Consider the following 14,431-nt stretch of genomic DNA (forward strand, 5'->3'; position numbering starts at 1 on the left):
CTGCCAAGAGCTATCCCTGAACACAACCAGAAGTAAGCCCTGTGCACTGCCAAATGTGGCCCCAAACAAATAAAAACCATTGTTCCATTATCGTCCAAATAATAGAATAACTGTCCTTAAAAGAATTAAAAGGAACCGAGAAGCTGAGCACGCTTTACATGCTGCAGGCCCAGGTCCACCCCTGTCACACATTCTCCCTCCCTCCAAGATCACCAGGAGAGATGCGAGACAACTTCATTCTCTCTGAGCACCTGGGCCCTCCCGAACCTTCTGGCTAGAACCACCAGACGTAGCCCCTGAGCACAAACAGGTGAGTGTGGGCCCCCAAAAGAGAAACTGGAGGAACTGAAGACTGTTGGAACTTTCTTGTCAAGCTAGCAAAGACACTTTGTGTAACTGTGTGTGTGAGAGAGAAAGAGAGAAGATGGGGGTGAGAGAAAGGGAAGAATTTATCCAAAGGAGGGAAGAGTTTTTGTTTCAATCTTGAGAGGGTCCCAGTGGGGGCCCAGCACAAGAGTGTCACCCAATCTTGCCCTCTGGGTTTTGACTGTCAGAGGTAAGCACCATCTGTCCCCATACTAGTAAATGAAGGAGGTGGCTGACTCGCCAGCCATGATGTTAAGGCTTTCCCTAATTGCTGAAAAGAAACCATTAATAGTTTGAGGTTCCGTTCTTCTCTTGTATGGATCTGACCTGGTTCAATCACTGGCACATGGTCCTCAAAGCACTGCTGGGAGGAACGGAGTACCACGGGATATAGCCCAAGCATATCCCTTCCCCAAAAAGCTTCAGACTGTGCCATACCTGAGTACATGCTTGCAAGCGGAGGCTCCATCCCCAGAGCACTGCTGGGAGCAAACCCAGAGCACAATACTGGAAGCAGACCCTAAAGACCACTAGATATGGCCTGAAAATTGAAAGGGGAGAAATCCTCTTTAGAAGTTGGGGATGAGATGGAAGAGATAGCATGGAGGTAAGGCATTTGCCTTTCATGCAGAAGGACGGTGGTTCGAATCCCCGCATCCCATATGATCCCCCGTGCCCACCAGGGGCGATTTCTGAGCATAGAGCCAGGAGTAACTCCTGAGCGCTGCTGGTGTGACCCAAAACAAAACAAAACAAAAAAAAAGAAGTTGGGGGGCGGGGCAGAGTGACAGCAACAACCGGAAGGGCATCCATCAAATAGCTGACCCAGATTTGGTCGTTGTCATCCATATGAGCATGGCAGGGTGGCCCCAAAAGATAACAACAAAGAGTATAGCAGGGAGGGCTCCTGCTTTGCACATGTCCAACCCAGGTTCAATGTCCGTCATCCATTATGGTCCACCAAGCATCGCCAGAAATGATTCCTGTGGGCCGGTGTGGTGGCGCAAGGGGTAAGGCGTCTGCCTTGCCCGCGCTAGCCTAGGACAGACCGTGGTTCCATCCACCATGTCCCATATGGTCCCCCAATCCAGGAGCGATTTCTGAGCGCATAGCCAAGAGTAACCCGAGTGTCATCGGGTGTGGCCAAAAAAAAAAAAAAAAGATTCCCGAGCTCAGAGTAACCCCTGAACGCCCCTAGGTGTGGCCCCAAAACAAACAAAATAATAATAAATAAAAGTTCCAGGCTGGGGGGCCAGGAAGGTGGTGCTAGAGGTAAGGTGTCTGCCTTGCAAGCGCTAGCCAAGGAAAGATCTCGACCTCGGTTCGATCCCTGGCATCCTATTTGGTCCCCGCAAGCCAAGGGCAATTTCTGAGCTCTTAGCCAGGAGTAACCCCTGAGCATCAAACGGGTGTGGCCCGAAAAACAAAAAACAAAAAAAACACAAAGAAATGGATCTTTAGGGGCCCGAAAGATAGCATGGAGATAAGGCTTTCTGCCTTGCATACAGAAGGATTCAAATCCCGGCATCCCATAAGGTCCCCGGAGCCTGCCAGGAGTGATTTCTGAGCACTGCCAGGTGTGACCCAAAGAACAAAACAAAGCCAAAAAAAAAAAAAAAACAACAACAGCAAAAAAGAAATGGATCTTTAGGGGCTGGAGCAATGGCGCAGTGGTAGGGCACTTGCCTTGCACGCAGCTGATCCAGGACAGACCGAGGGGTTCGATCCCCTGGCATCCCATATGGTCCCCCAAGCCAAGGGCAATTTCTGAGTGCTTAGCCGTCACTGGGTCTGGCCCAAAAGTTTTAAAAACAATTGCTCTGGGGCCGGAGAGATAGCATGGAGGTAAGGCATTTGCCTTTCACTCAGAAGGACTGTGATTCGAATTCTGGCATCCCATATTGTCCCTGTGCCTGCCAGGGGTGATTTCTGAGCATAGAGTCAGGAATAACCCTTGAACGCTGCCGGGTGTGAACCAAAAACAAGCAAACAAACAAACAAAAATGGATCTGTGGCAGGAAGATAGTACAGCACAGGGCGTTTGCCTTGCACAAGGTCAAGCCCAGACAGACTGTGGTTGGATTCCCGGTTTCCCACATGGTCCCCAGAACGTGCCAGGGAGTTAGGAATATCCCCTGAGCATCTCCGAGTATGACCCAAAAACCAAAAACAAAAGGGCCTTTTTTTCCTTTTTTGGCTTTTTGGGCCACACCCGTTTGATACTCAGGGGTTACTCCTGGCTAAGCACTCAGAAATCACCCCTGGCTTGGGGGGACCATATGGGGACACTAGGGGATCAAACCGCGGTCCTACCTTGGCTAGTGCTTGCAAGGCAGACACCTCACCTCTAGTGCCATCTCACCGGCCCCAGGACCTTTTTTTCAATATTTTAATATGTAAGAAGAAATCCCTTACCAGGTAACTGCTCTGTATTCCTCACTCCCAGCCACTCCAAAATATAGATATGAGCCTTTCATCTCAGTTTCCTTACTTTTCTTTCTTCTCATAATTCTTCAAGTTCTTTCTAATCTTCTATTTTGCTGCCATCTAATTATAGTAATACATTTCCCTACTGGCACTTAACACACAAATTACCCCTATTTTGCAGTGGGAGAAGACAAGGCCAAGGTAAACACAAATACCCACCACAGAGGAAATCCACCTTACAAGAGCGATCTGAAGAGAGAAAACATACTACTACGAGACCCAGGAGGGCGGTGGGCTTTGTCTCAGACATTCTGAGTTTCTTTTGCTGCAGGCAGTTAGCCTTGGCAGAGTCCCAAGTGCTTCCTGGTCTGGAGTCCAGGCCAGAACCCTAATCTCCTGCACACAACCACCAACCTTTATTGGAACCCGACCGACCGTGTGCCAGACACCGAGCTGGGTTTCTCCTCTCCCTTTCTTCAGATTCATTCATTCATCATTCATTTTTGCAGGAATCTAAGAAGCACCGCCCACCTGCAGGCACCTTCCTGCAGACTCACAGATCCCAAAGTGCTGCTGTGTGACCCCTCGGATATTAAATATTGTGCCTCTTCTGTGCCAAAACTTATCCAAAGCCACACACGAGCGAGGAGAGCTCCAGAATGTGAAGTTACTCCTTCGAAGCACCCCTCTCTTCCTAACGCCCTATCGTGGGGCTTCTGATCCACGACAAACACCAAAGATGTGCTGCCACTTCTCGGCGCTCTCTAAGGCCATCCCGGCCTCCTCCCCGTCGTGCCCTTCCCCTCAGGAAAGTGCCTACAGCTGACCAGGAAAAGGCAATAAAAGAGCAGCCCGGGCGGGAGCCGCTTCCTGCCTGGACTTGACTACCCCAGGAGCAGAGGGCCCAGGAAACTCTCCAAGCGCCGCTCCACAGAAGAAAATAGCTCGAGTTGAAACTTGCGTCCACATGGTCCACCGACAGATTTAGAACTCAAATTATAGCCTCGGCAGGAGCCTTCACAAAGGACGCAAATTAAGCAAGGCCCGGATGGAAGGCAACAGGGGCAAGACAGCCTCAAGTCAAACTGTAAAGTAAGCTGCAGCTGGAGCCAGGCGGAGGGGAAAACTTGTTGAAACACTAAACCCAACGGGACTTGGGCCTCTGTTTCCAACTCCACGGAAGAAGGGCTCCCCATGTGCTGCGCTGGAGACCTGGGCTCGGCCACGAAGCAGTTACAAGTTACTCAGGTTTCAACCCGAGTTCATTCCTGTCCTTTGGACCATCTCTCAATGCCAGCATTCATCTACACGGCTCGGGAGGGCCCTGCATTTGGCAAAGCAGATAAAATTAGCTACTGGGCTGAACTTGGAATCCAGGGTGGGCCATTAAACCCACACACGCGGGCACACACGATCTATAAAAGCCACGCCACGTAAAAACTTCCTCTGTCCCCTGAAAATTCGGAACTGGAGTCTGATCCCCCGTGCCAGCTTCCTTCCCACCCTTCCTGGAGCTGAGGTGACCCATTTCCGGCTCCTGGCACTGCCTGGGCAAAGTGGAGGGTCCTCGGGACATCAAGGGGTGATCAGAGAGTCAGGAGAGGAGAAGCAGCAGGCAGGGCTGAAGAAGGCTCTTCTTCTCCCTTTTCGGAGGTGAGGGGGAGGACCAAGGGATGGGACAGGAAGTGAGTCGGTCCCACAGTCTGACAGTGTAATAATGCTGCGGGGGAAGGGGGCGGGGGAGACGCACTTGCCTCCACACTGGTCTCACAACATGGTGGTGGCCCCAAGGCTCCAAAGCCGGGGCTCCAACATGGTGGCCTGCAGGAGAGAAAAGGAAGCACCACCTCTGGCTGCGCTCTCTCCCCAATTTCTCTCCTGTCCCCACCAAGTCACCCAAGTTCTGAGAAGCACCCCAACCACTCTAGCAATACTGGGTGCAGGTGAGGGAGACACTTCCAGCCTCTCCCTCTGGGAGGGAACACAAAAGGGGAAACTGAGAGTGAGGGGTGGGGGCTCTGATGGACAGGAGGGAAGCCTTGCTCCCCAGACACAGAAAGGACTGAAGTAGACAAGAGGGCTCCAGGTGCTGCTAAGAGAAGTGGAAGACCCCCCCCCCCCAAACAGAAAGGGAGGCATCTGGGAAAGAGGAGGTGTGCTTTAGAGCCACAAGGCTCCTAGAGGAAGGGGACAGATTTTACTAGGGGGCCTAGAGAAGAGGAGGTGTCTCCAAAACTTGCAGCACCCAAAGAGGCTTTAGGGAAGACATGGGAAATTGTAAATGTGTGGGAAAAGGGGAAACAATTTTTGGGGGGGGTCCCCGTTGCCAGTGGGAAGCTCCAGGGAAACGCACCCAGTTACTGGGGGCGGACACCTAGGGGCCCAAAGAAGTGAGGGCAGAAAAGAGGGGGGGGCGGGTAAGGAATAAAGGAGGGGGACCCCCCAGAAAAGCAAAGTCCAAGAAAGGGGGGACGCTTCAAGAGAGCTCCTGAGACACACCCAGAATGCCCAGGAGGTGGGGAGCCCCCTCACCCAAGGAGGGGTGCGAGGATGTCTCCTAAGAGAACTGTGAGTCCCCCAGGAAGTAGGGGGTCCCTGGGGCCACAGAGGACCCCACAAAGATCTCAGGCATCTGCAGTGGGGGGGGTTGGGAGCTTGGCACGCCAGGCGCCTAGTGTGGGGGCGCCCCGCGAGGAGGAGGAGAGAGAGTGGGGGTCCCCGGAGGGAACCAAAAGGGCGCGGGAGAAGAGGGGTTCCCCCGAGAATTGGGGTCCCCCAGATCCGAAGGGCGTGGGGCGTCTCCGTCCCCGGAGCACTGGGGTGTTGCTCGTGCCCCCCGCGGAGGGCGGAGACGGGCTCCCCCGGGGCGCCGAGTTGGGGGCCCGCGGCGGGCACTCGGGCCGGGCCGGGTCGGGGAGCGGAAGCCCCGCGCCGCCCGCCGCCACCGGAAGCCGCGTCGCCCGCCCGCCCGCCCGCCCGCTCGCACTCACCGAAGTTGCGGGCGCCGGCCGGGCGAGCGGCTCCGGACGGACGGACGGACGGACCGACCGACCGACCGACCGACCGACTTGACTGGCGGCTGCGCGTGCGCGCGCCGGGCCGCTGACCCGGGCGGGAGGAGCCGCCGCCGCCGCCGCCGCCGCCGCCGCTCGCTCTCCCGCTCCTCCGGCTCACACTGAAATTGCCGCTTCGCCGCCCGGCTTCCCCGGTTGCTAGGCAGATTTCGCCGCGCACACTTCCGGGTTGAGGCGCGTCCCGCAGAGTGACGGCGCCGCCGGCCAATGAGATCCGGCCCGGGCTCTCCGTCTCCGCGCCCCGTGGTGGGCAGGGCCCGGAGCGAGACGGACAGCGCGCGCTGTCCAATCAGCGAACGGGCCGGCTGGCTCCTTCGGGTCGTGCCGGCGGCCGAGGCGGGCTCGAGGAGGCGGGACGCGGTGAGTGACAGGCGAGCGACCAATGAAAAAGTGGAGCGGGACGGGGAGCCAATCAAAATATTCAATGGGGGCGTGCCTGGTTGGGGGCGGGGCCTGAGAGACGCGTCAATCGGCGGCCGGCTCGCTGGGACCCCGGAGGGCGGTTCGTGGCTGGAGCTGCGGGGCGGCCGACCACTGGCTGGGCAGGGGGTTCCCCGCAGTGCTCAGCAGGGGCGCCCCACCCACAATGCACCGGCCCAGAGGCGGCCTGGGCCGGGCGAGGCCGCGCGGCGCCCTCGGAGGAGAGGCGAGGAAGCCCCGCGCTCTGCTCCCCCAGAGAGTCGTGGGTTCGAGTTCGACCCACTTCTGAGCAGAAGCTTCTGGCATCTGGCCTCTGACCCCCACTTCTCTGAAGAAAATTTCTGGGGTCTCTGCAAATTGATCAAAACCTGGATGAATTTTTTTTCCAAAGAAAACTCAGCCCTCGTGTCTGAGGAGAAGCCGAGCGTCCTGGGGGGCTCTGCCATCCCAGAGATGACCCTAAGTTAGGGGGTCTCTGAGGGGCCAGGGCCTGGGTGCCCACCCGCCTTCATTTTCTGCGCTGAGGCAAGGGAGGTCCGAGCTGCTGGGAATCTCTCTCTCTCTCTCTCTCTCTCTCTCTCTCTCTCTCTCTCTCTCTCTCTCTCTCTCTCTCTCTCTCTCTCTCTCTCTCTCTCTCTCTCTCCCCTCTCTCTCTCTCTCTCTCTCTCTCTCTCCTCTCTCTCTCTCTCTCCAGCAGGAGAAATTTGGGGCTGCAGGCACCCCCCCCAAGCAGGGGGCAGGCCAGGCGCTGGGGCCCCAACACCCCCCCAGGAGTGACTCTCCCCAAGCACCACTCAGTGTTTCTACCCAAAAGCAAGAGATGCCAGAGATGCGCTTCTCCTGAACAGGGCCCGTGTGTGGCAGAAGAATTGGGGTGTTTGTAGGGACACATGTCCACTTACCCGCCTCCCCAAATTGTTTGGATTCTTTTATTGGGGGGGTGTTGGGTCACACAATAATGGCAGCTTGGGTTCCTCCTGGCTCTGCGCTCAGATATAGCTTCTGGCAGGCTCGGGGAACCATTTGGGATGCAGGGAATCGAAACCGGGACCTTCCCGGGCCGGCAAAATGCCAGACAAATGCCCTAGCTCTGTGCTATCACTCTGACCCCCTGCCCCATTTGGATTTTTAAGTGGGACTTTCAGATTGTGACCCCATCAGTCTTTTTCTTCTCTGTCTCTCTGTCTGTCTGTCTCTCTCTGTCTCTCTCTCTGTCTCTCTGTCTCTGTCTCTCTCTGTGTCTCTGTCTCTCTCTCTCTGTCTCTGTCTCTGTCTCTCTCTCTCTCTCTCTCTCTCTCTCTCTCTCTCTCTCTCTCTCTCTCTCTCTCTCTCAGGAAGACTACCTGGTGCTGGGGGAAACCTGGGTGAACACAAGGAATTCATGTACCTGAACCACTGTGCTATCTCCCACCCACCCCCCAATTAAGCTGGTGAGCCTAGGTTTCATTTATTTTATTCCTTTAGATGCACACCTGGCAATGCCCAGGAGTAATTTCTGGGTCTTGTTCAGAGATCACCCCTGGCAGCGTTTGCAACACTGGGGATTGAATATAGGCCAACTGCATGCAAAGCAGGGACCATAACCTTGTACTATCCAGCCCTTCATTCTCTTCTTGCTTCCAAGAAGCAGTTTCTCCTGAATCTGTCACTGTCTTTGCAATTCTGAGCTATATTCGGCCCAGCACCACAGGTACCTTCTCCTATGTCTTCCTCTAGGCAGTTTGAACCCCTCATCTGATGGTGCCCCAAAGAACCAGCTTTACCTTTAACAGGAAACAAAGTGTACACCACCATGGGGGCATCAAAAGGGCTGCCACAAGAATGACCTTCCAAGCTGTGAACCTTCCCAGGGCAAACTCTTCGCTTCAACTTTCTTTTTTTTTTTTTTTTTTTTTTGGCTTTTGGGCCACACCCGGCGGTGCTCAGGGTTTACTCCTGGCTGTCTGCTCAGAAATAGCTCCTGGCAGGCACGGGGGACCATATGGGACACGGGGATTCGAACCAACCACCTTTGGTCCTGGATAGGCTGCTTGCAAGGCAAACGCCGTTGTGCTATCTCTCCCAGCCCTCAACTTTCTTTTTATTTTTTGGAGGGGGTCACACCCAGTAGCACTCAGGGGTTACTCCTGGCTCTACGCTCAGAAATAGCTCCTGGCAAGCTCGAGGGACCATATGGTATGCCTGGATTCAAACCACCATCCCTCTGCATGCAAAGGCAAATGCCCTACCTCCATGCTATCTCTCCGGCCCTCGTTTCAACTTTTTTTTTTTTGGGGGGGTGGGGTCCACACCTGGCGGCTCAGGGGATACTCCTGGCTCTGCACTCAGAAATCGCTCCTGGCTGGCTTGGAGAACCCTATGGGATGCTGTGGGTTTAACCGCGGTCTGTCCCGGGTCAGTCGCATGCAGGCAAATACCCTGCCACTGTGCTTTCACTTTCTGCCCCTTGCTTCAACTTTCTGAATACAAGTGTGCACAGGGCTGAGGTGCCCCCAGTAGAGGCCAGAACTGCAGGCCAAAGCGAACAAAGGGAGATAGGTCAGTGTGATGTAGGCAGAATGTTCTTCTCAAGACCAGCCCTGTGAATCTGGAAGAAATTGGAGGAGGAAGTGATTAAATGAGATAATGGATGTGAAAATGCTTTCTAAGCCTCTCAGCCAGCCCTGTGCCCGTGTGGAGCATGGAAAGGATCATTGTCATTGTTACCAGTGGGCTGACATTCCTAAGAAAAGTACAGAACCAACTGAGAGGCACAGCGATAGGAGGCTGGCAGGGTGCCCTGTGGGGCCTCTCTGCAGATTGAGCCAGGACAGGATCCGAGCGTCAAGGCTAACAGAGTCCGTGGCCAGGGGATGGAAGTCGCTGGAAGCCAGAGCAGTTTGTTTGTACCCCGGATGTAGCTTTTACCCTATTTAGCAAGAATCTGAGGCAGGGGCTGGAGAGATAGCACAGCAGTAGGGCATATGCCTTGCATGCGGCCTACTAGGACGGACCTGGTTTGATCTCCGGCATCCCATATGGTCCCCCGAGCCTACCAGGAGCGATTTCTGAGCATTGAGCCAGGAGTAACCTGTGAGCGCTGTCGGTTTGTGACCCAAAAAACAAAAAACAAAAACAAAAAAATCTGATGGCTAGCAGTGCTGGGGTTGAATCCACACATATCGCTCCCAGGCAGGCCAGTTTGTTCCTCGGCCTCATGGCCACTAAGAAGGCCACGCTCCAGCAGCTGAGCTCCAAGTTCGAGCTCACTTGGTATCCGGGATCTTTCCATTCCATCCTGTCCGGTTAGTGACCAGCCCGAGGAAGCTTTCTGAGCAAGAAAGGGAGTCCCCTTGTTCACTGAAGTAATCCTGGTGCTTTTATAGTGGCTCAATTGCAGGAACATCAAAGGCTGCTCATTGTCCAACCCTTCATTTTCTACTGAGAAACTGAGAAGCCCAGAGGGCAAGTCTGCCTGTTCCCAGCCCACTTTATAGCTGCCTCATCATCTTGTATTGTTTTCATTTCTCTGTGGCTTACTACAGGAACCAGCCACTGGGGAGGCCTGTACCCTAGAGACCTCATGAGGATCTAACCCTGGGCCTTATGCACTTATATGAGGCATTTATTTGTTCTCCAACTGGGTTCTCTCTCACTCTCTCTTTCTCCCTCTCTCTCTCTCCCTCTCTCTCTCTCTCTCTCTCTCTCTCTCTCTCGCTCGCTCTCTCTCTCTCTCTCTCTCTCTCTCTCTCTCTCCCTCCCTCCCTCCCTCCCTCTCTCTCCCTCCCTCCCTCTCTCCTCTCTCTTCCCAACCCCCTCTCCCTCTCATTTTCTTTGCTTTTGCATCGAGCACAGTTGCGCTCAGGGGTTACTCCTGACCCTGTACTCAGAAATTCCTCCTGGCAGAGCCAGAGAGATAGCACAGCAGTAAGGCCCTTTGCCTTGCATGCAGCTGACCTGTGACAGACCTGGGTTCTATTCCCAGCATCCAATATGGTCCCCTGAGCCTACCAGGAGCGGTTTCTGAGTGCAGAGCCAGAAGTAACCGGAGCGCCTTCAGGTGTGACCCAAAAACCAAAAACAAACAAACAAGGGCCCGGAGAGATAGCACAGTGGTGTTTGCCTTGCAAGCAGCCAATCCAGGACCAAAGGTGGTTGGTTCGAATCCCCGTGTCCCATATGGTCCCCCGTGCCTGCCAGGAGCTTTTTCTGAGCAGACAGCCAGGAGTAACCCCTGAGCATCGCTGGGTGTGGCCCAAAATTCAAAAACAAGAAAAAAGAAAAACAAACAAACAAAAAAATATTAAGGAAATAAAAAATTTCTCTTGGAGGTAGAACATTTGCCTTGCATGCAAAAGGATGATGGTTCGAATCCCAGCATCCCATATGGTCCCCCGAGCCTGTCAGGAGTGATTTCTGAGTGCATAGCCAGGAGTAACCCCTGAGCACTTCTGGGTATGACCCAAAAACCAAATTAAATAAATAAAAATAAATTAAAAATTAACAAAAAAATAAATTCCTCCTGAATGGGACTGGAGTGATAAGTACAGCAGTGTGCCTTGCACACTGCCGATCCAGGACGGACCTTGGTTCCATCCCCAGCATCCCCTATGGCCCCCCAAGCCAGGAGTGATTTCTGAGCACATAGCCAGGAGTAACCCCTGAAAGTCACAGGGTGTGGCCCAAAAAGGAAAAAAAGAAAAAAAAAAAACTCCTCTTGCTTGGCTCGGGGGACCAAATGGGATACTGAGGAGGCCTGTACCCTAGAGACCTCATGAGGATCTAACCCTGGGCCTTATGCACTTATATGAGGCATTTATTTGTTCTCCAACTGGGTTCTCTCTCTCTCTCTCACTCTCTCTCTTACTCTCTCATCCCATCTCACCTGGGATGGCCGTATGCAAAGCAAGCGCCCTACTCGCTGAGCTATCACTCTATCCCCCATCCCTCCAAGCTCTCTTTTTTTTTGTTTTTGTTTTGTTTTGTTTTGTTTTGTTTTTGGGCCACACCCGTTTGACACTCAGGGGTTACTCCTGGCTATGTGCTCAGAAATCGCCCCTGGCTTGGGGGACCATATGGGATGCCCGGGGATAGAACCCTGTCAGTCCTACACTAGGGCTTGCAAGGCAGACACCTTACCTCTAGCGCCACCTTCCCAGCCCCCCTCCAAGCTCTCTTAATCAGCTGTGGGAAATTTCTGGATCCAGGTCTCAAGAGTCCCCCCCTACGCTCCCCCACATTAACTTTGTCAAAGACAGGTTGCAAATGAAGTCATGCTACTGCAGGGTCAACCAGTATTCTTTCCAGAATTATCTCTGGGATGTTAGGAACAGTGCTCATGTCTTACCTCTCCTTTGGGCTAGGAATATGCAGGAATGTCTTTGATTCCCAGGAAATGGGGGTGGCGGGGTAACCCCGAAGGCTGAAATGCCAGTGAGAAAAGGCAGAGCCAGAGAGATGACTCATGGGGGTGCTCCACACACCGGAAACTCAGGTTTGAGTCCCCTGAGCACATGACTTTGCAGCCCAGAGTCCCCAAAAGTCTCCAAACCCCAGAAGAATTTGTCTGCCAGAGAAATGGGAGATGCCCCATGGGGAGAAGCTGGGGGTGCTGCAGATGGGCCTCCCTTCCCGCAGTGTGATTGCATCTCTGTATCAAGGCGTGTCCTCGCCTGGGTCTGGGAAGTCATGTGGGCAAACAGGCTGAGTGACATTCACCTCCAAACCGAGAAGTGGGAACGAAGCCAGGTGACACCCCAGGCTCCAGGGAGGGCAGGGCCAGGGCAGGAGTCAGAAAACCAGAGGGCAGTGGGCACCTGGCACAGGAAGGGATCACAAAGGCACTGCTGAAGGACAGTGGGTCAGTCCTATAGCAGGGAAGGATGGGTCACAGCGGGAAGGGACACCCCATATCATGGCACACACACATCCCCAACTCCTCAAACTTTTGGTGTTAGCTAGTATTGGGGTTTGAGTTCACACCAAGCTTGGAAATCTGCATCATTTGTAGGATCCTATAACCAGCCTTGGTTCTCAGGGGTCACTTATGTCTCCACTAGAGTCCCCAGGAACCACCAGAATTCCCCAGTAGTGGGGACAGAATAGATTTTTCGGGGGAAACACCGGGGTTACTCCTAGCTCTGCAATCAGCAATCACTCCTGGTGCTGCTCAGGGGACTGACCATCTGGGCTACCTTGTGCAAAGCAAGAGCCCAACCCCACTATACTATCACTCCAGCCCCTGTTGTTAACTTTTGGGGCCACCCTGCTGTGCTCTGGGCTTAATCTTGGCTCTACACTCACTCTTAGCAGGGTTCTGGGGACCATAGGCACTGCCGGGGATGGCCTGGTGCAAGGCAAATGCCTTCCCAATGGGCGATCTCAGACCTCAGATCTTAGCAGCCTTTCTTTGTGCGAGGCAAGTCTGACCAAACCACCGACCTGGTTTGGTCTGTAGAGCCTGCCCGGCCCTTTCTGGAAACCAGGTGCCCTTTGTCCCCAGGGCCATGCTCACCTAATCCGGCCTCTGAAGTGCTTGGTGTCTTTAAATCACTTTTGTTGGGCCACACCCAGCAGGGGGTGGGAGTGGCTAACTCCTACCCCCAATCAGGGGTCCTCCAGGCTCTTTGATGCCAAGTAAGCAATCAATCTATCTGTTGAGCTTTGAATTTGGTTGGGGGGGGTGGTCACAGGGGGGAGGGGGCATTCAGGGGTTACTCCTGGCTCAGTGCTCAGAAATCGCCCCTGGCAGGCTCAGGGGGCCATATGGGATGTCAGGAATCAAACTGGGGTCCATCAGGGTTGGCTACACAGTTCAGTGCTCACCCCTGGTTTCAGAAGCTCAGGAATCAATTCTGGCAGTGCTCAGGGGACCCTATTTGATGTGGGGACCAAACCCAGGTCAGCCACATGCAAGGTGACTGCTCAGCTACATTGTACTACCTCCCCTCCCCCCCCCCCCGTTTTTTTTGTTTTGTTTGTTTCTTTGGGCCACACCTGGTGATACTCAGGGGTTACTCCTGGCTATGAGCTCAGAAATCGCCCATGGTTTTGGGGCGAAAATGGGATGACCATATGGGATGCAGGAGATCGATTCGAGGTTCATCCTTGGTCAGCCTCGCGCAAAGCAAATGCCCTACCTCTGTGCTATCGCTCTGGCCCATCAATCTTTAACTTAATTTACTTACAAATCCAGGACCCCTGTGACCCCTCAATATAAGATGTTCTAGGAGTTAGTAGGGCACTTGCCTTGCATTCAGCCATCCTAGTTCTGTCTCTTTTCTGTCTCTCTCTCTTTCTCTCCCCACTTCTCAGTCCCACTGAGAAGTTAGGAGTCAGCCCTGAGCACCACTTGATGTGCCCCCCCGCCCCCAACTGAATTAAATAAGTTAAATCCACCTGGGCCGGTTCAATGGTAGAGCAGTGACTGCCTGAAGGGTGGTGAAGGGCTCCAAGGGCCAGAATATCGCCCCACTCCCTCCAGCCTGCTCACACAGGAAGAATATCCAGTCCACAAGCACTACCCAGCACTTTCTGGGGTCCCCCTGGCCAAGTCCATCATTCCTGTAGCTCCCTCTGGACGACAGACCTGCACATTGGCCCTTTCCAGAGCCCTGAAGACACCACATCCTCTCCAGCCCCAAATGCAGGAAAGGGGGAGCCCCAGGAGACAACTTCAAGGGCAGGAGTGCAAGCTCGAAAGATTCTCAACTCTCCTCCAGTTCCCAGTGGGCCGAGCAGTAGAAACAGAAATTGCCCCCCAAAGCAGCAGGCGTGACCCAGCCCCCTCAAATAAAATAAGCAAATCAGCCCGGGTTAGGAGCCCCCTGGCCCGGGTGACCCGTCCTGCTTCAGCGCCGCTGGCCACGTACCCGCCCTCCAAGACCGGACTTGTCCCCAGCACCCAGCAGGTGCTGACTGTGTTCAGGGGCCACTGCCAGGCAGATTGCAGCCCGGGCACCCGGAGACCTGGAGCCAGGGCTCTGTCCCCCACGCGTGTTACAGAAGGGAACTGGACGGGGGTGTCGAGGCCGTGGCCAGCCTGGCCCACCCGTCTCGGCCCGCTCCCCCTGGTGGCCGAGCGCAGCAGGCCGCGGGCCGGGCCGCCGGGGTGACACAGGCCGGGGGAGACCCAGATGTACTTCCGGGTCACCAGGCTACCCCGA

At 54.5% G+C, this 14,431-nt stretch overlaps 1 protein-coding gene across 1 annotated transcript in view; it reads right to left on the bottom strand.

The window, feature by feature from the left end:
• GATAD2A (GATA zinc finger domain containing 2A) overlaps positions 1-5,799 on the bottom strand; it is a 42,142-nt gene extending 36,343 nt beyond the window's left edge. Inside the window, exon 1 of the mRNA XM_049788481.1 lies at positions 5,784-5,799. The gene's annotated coding sequence lies outside the window, so the exon portion shown is untranslated. The remainder of the gene's footprint in view (positions 1-5,783) is intronic.
• Positions 5,800-14,431: the final 8,632 nt, after the last annotated feature.

Source organism: Suncus etruscus, chromosome 15 (genome assembly GCF_024139225.1).
Source record: "Suncus etruscus isolate mSunEtr1 chromosome 15, mSunEtr1.pri.cur, whole genome shotgun sequence".
Lineage (NCBI taxonomy): Eukaryota > Metazoa > Chordata > Mammalia > Eulipotyphla > Soricidae > Suncus > Suncus etruscus.